The sequence below is a fragment of the Rhinoraja longicauda genome, chromosome 34 (genome assembly GCF_053455715.1).
Source record: "Rhinoraja longicauda isolate Sanriku21f chromosome 34, sRhiLon1.1, whole genome shotgun sequence".
NCBI lineage: Eukaryota > Metazoa > Chordata > Chondrichthyes > Rajiformes > Arhynchobatidae > Rhinoraja > Rhinoraja longicauda.
In genome coordinates, this window is record NC_135986.1 from 8,208,351 (window position 1) to 8,212,626 (window position 4,276).

Sequence of the window (4,276 nt, forward strand, 5' to 3'; positions counted from 1 at the left end):
CTGCACCTATTTTCTATGTTTCTATGTTTCTATGTTTCTATAAACAGTTCATTTGTCCCACACCGGCCAACACGTCCCGGCTCCATAAGTCCCATCTGTCCGAATGTGGTCCATATTCCTCTCAGCCTGTCCGATCATTGTACCTGTCTGACAGTTTCTTCAATATTGGGATAGTCCCTGCCTCAACTACCTCCTCTTGACGCTTGTTTCATACACCCACTACCCTTTCTTTGAAAATTGTATCCCTTAGATTACTACTAAATCTTTTCTCCTTCACCTGAAACCGAAGTCCTCTTGTCATCGATTCACCTACTCTGGGCAAAAGATTCTGTGCATCTACACGATCTATTCCTCTCATGATTTTATACAACTCTATAAGATCACCCCCATCCTCATGCGCGTCAAGGCATAGAGTCCTAGCCTACTCAATCTATCCCTGTAGCTCAGACCCTCCAATCGTGGCACCATCCTCGTGAATCTTCTCTGTCGCCAACAATCCCAATTTAACGGGAACCATCCCGGTCTTTATTAAACCCGTGCTGCAAGACTACTGAACCACATCTGTCCACAGCCCCCCATCCTTTCCTGGTCTGTTTCGGTTTGGTTTAGTTTGGTTCGGTTCGGTTTGGTTCATTATTGTCAGCCCAACCGAGATCGCGTGAAAACCTGAATGATGGCTGAACGAATGGGGAGCTTGGGGATTGAAGGTGGAGGTGGTGGGAGCCGGACTGGGGTTCATTTGTCAGTTCTTTCCATTATGTTGAAAACTTAGATACAAAACAGGCAGAGAAGGTGTTGGCAGATGTACAAAACAATCGTTGGACAATCTCAAGAGGTACTTCAGAAATCTCAGATAAACAGAATTTCACAATCTTTATAAGTAGCGGAATTAATGTGCAGCTGGGAGAAATGTAATTGACGACATCAGAATTTCGTGAGGTATAAATAAACCTGACCGGGGACCTTGAGCTACTGGCGGTGACGATTTACCTGAGACCATTGACAGCACAGGCCACATATTTATGTCCCACCGATATCAGCGATGGTGACTCGTAGCTTTGACCGGATATATACCCTTCGCAGTGTCGTATATTACTTTGACTACTTCATCACAGTTGTCGGACTGCTCAGTAAGTCGTTATATCCGCTTGCCATTTAACACCGTTAAGAGGTTAAATTTTTGCAACTCCTTCGTCGGATCAGGAGAGTGAAGGATTGCCCGGGGTTTGCCCATCTAATGTATCCGCCACGCAAACACAAGACAACAGCACGTCTCTGAATTTACTTCAAGAAGTTGCATATTTTGTATTTTGTTGGTAGATGTCAGTGAGAGGAAACGATGCGGGATGTCGGCGCACGATGCCGACGGGGAACTGAAGAGGGTCGCTGATGGGAGGGGGAGATGCAACACTCGGAGTGGCTCAGAAAGGTTCGCAGTGCGCGGTCCCTGCGTGGTTCCCGAGGTGAAGTTTTATACAAAGTGCGGGCTCCGGGAACACAAATCCTCACTTTTAATGCCACTGAAAAGCCATAATTATAATCCTTTGTTTGCCGATCACTCGGACAATTGTTAGAACGGTTTCGGAAGTCTGTACTAATTCCGGATGGAGATGACTGCAACACAGGGTACAAAGTGTCTTTCTCCCGGAATACACGGAGACTGAAGCAGCCACGTATAAAAGTGGCATTTAGTACCGTGTCTCTGCTGGACACGGCTACTTCATCTCAACCCATACCACCCAAACCCACCTTCAATTTTCGGTTTAAGCCAGCATTTGCAGTTCCTTCGTACACATTTCATGATGAATTGATATTTGGCTCGGATGACTGTCATACCGCAGTACAGCTGTAGGGGTCGTGCCTGCACCATGACCACCAACATGGAGAGCACCTTGCGTCTGATGACCAGGTTCAAAAGCCGTCTGTGTTCATTTCCTCACAGGTAATTTAGTGGCGATCATCGTTATCGGACGGGGAAATTGCGGACTGTCCCGGTGCATCACTCACTATCTGGTGGCGATGGCGACAGCAGATCTAACGGCCGTCTTCTTCAACGTGGCGATATATTACCTTTACAATGCGATTTTTCGCGGGTACATTCACACTGTTGCATGCACCCTACAACAAGTGATGGGATATGTGTCCCTGGACTGCACAGTCTGGTTAACTGTCGCTTTTACATTTGATCGCTTTGTGGCCATTTGTTGCCAGGGCTTTAAGACCAATTAATGCGCGGTTAGAATCGCCAGGGTGGCGATAGCAACAGTGTATGTGGTGAGCATATTACGGAACATCCCCTACTACTTTGCATTTCATTCTTATTATGTAAACTACCCAATCGGGTGTTTGGAAAAGCCGGAATATTTTTCCCACCCCGGGTGGCTTGCTTTCTCCTGGACTCACACCATTTTAACACCTCTGGTTCAATTTTTCGTTATTGTGACGCTTAATATACTGACGGTCAGATCCATCGTGGTGGCGAGCCGAGCCCGCAGGAACCTCCGCGCACACGCCGGTGGCGAGAAACAGGAGGACCCGGAGATGCAGAGTCGAAGGAAATCGATCATTTTACTCTTCTGTGTTTCCGGAAGTTTCATCCTCCTGTGGCTTACGGACGTGTGCTTCTTCATTTACACGCATATTGCCAACTTACACCAAGTCCAAAGCCTCGCTAACCCAAGGTAATTCGCAATTTCAGCTGCGGACATGCTTAAATTTCTAAGTTCGTGCACGAACACGTTTATTTATGTGCTCACTCAATCTAAGTTCAGAGACGAACTGAAGAATGCAATCAAGTATCCCGTCACAATATGTCTTAAGATTGTTCAAAAATAAATCTGATGTAATAAATGTTAATCTGTAATGAATATGTTGACGAGGTAACCACAGCAGCGTCCTCCGTTAAGAGCTGAAACAAAGACACACTGGTGGGTCTGGGAATGTTGCAATAAAATAGTCATGGTGAAAGATTCGATCAACTGTCTCGGGACTGAAAAAATGCGAGCTGATTGCCGGAGCAGGGAGTAAAGGGAATGAATGAGACCAGCTCTGAGGATTTCTGGACCGGGCTACCTGTATGTGTCAGAGTAAAGGATCGCGCGCCCCCTACAGACCGGTTGTGTCATGGTCTTATAACCGTCTGTGCCATTTAATTAAAGCTAATGGTGGATGTATGCGTTATGCATAGTATGCAAATCATCATAATTTAACCTTTTTACAAGTAAATGTATTTATACCACATTTTGCATGTGATGTGTTCATGTACACCTTTCCTGCAAAGCGCTCTGACCGCCAAAGCCTGCTGGATCTCCACTCACCAATCATTATCATTCATTTACCCATTCCCATCCCGACTCTTCTGTCCTTTGTGTCACCTTTTGGTAAAGTGAGGGTACAACCAAACTGCAGACGCCGCACTTCATATTCCGCTTGGGTAGCTTGCAATCTAACGGTTTGAACTTTGAGTTCCAGTTATGAAGTCATGCAGCACGGAAGCATATCTCCCCGGTTCACCTTAACTGTGCAGACCAAAATGTCCCATTTTCATTAGTCTCATCTGTCCGCGTTTGCCCCATCTTTCCCAAAACCCCTCCTATCCATGTACCTGTCACAATTTCTTTGAAAAGCTATTACCCTACGTGCAATAACTAGGTACTCTGATATGTCCCTCTGTACATCCACCACTCATTGAGTGAAAGGGATATCCCGCAGTTTCCTATCAAATCCTGGCATTCTCATTTTCAGCCTTAAATCAGTGTCCACTACTTTTTGATTTCCCAATCCTGGACCGTTCACCCTATATATTCCCTATTGTGTTTTATGTCAGATCATGCTTGTGCCGCCTGCGTTCCCATGAGATGCCTGCCTGCTGAACCACTCCCTAGAGCTCTGGTCCTCAAGTCCTGGCAAATCGTGAATCTTCTCTGCACGGTTTCCACCTTAATGACGTCCTTCCTGTAGCTGGGTTACCAAAGTGAGCACCGTACTCTAAATGTCGCCGCACCAAAATCTTTTCAAATTTAACATGCTCAACCTCTATGCACAATATCGTGACTGGTGAAGCTCAGTTTACCAAAATACTTCGCTCCTACGTTTAGCACTCATGGTATTATAAAAGTGCACACCTTGATCGCACTGTTCTACCGCACCCCCCAGGGTCCTGCCTTTCACCGTGAAGCTCCTACGCCATCCGACTCCCAAAATCCAACATCTCGCACTTATCTGCTTTAAATTCCACTGGCCATTCCGCAGCGAGGTTATCTAGCAATTTTAGACA

The 4,276-nt window shown here is 46.0% G+C and overlaps 1 pseudogene; it reads left to right on the top strand.

Moving 5' to 3' along the window:
• The first annotated feature begins 1,042 nt into the window (after positions 1-1,042).
• On the top strand, positions 1,043-2,835 carry LOC144609320 (putative G-protein coupled receptor 139; annotated as a pseudogene).
• The last annotated feature ends 1,441 nt before the right edge of the window (positions 2,836-4,276 follow it).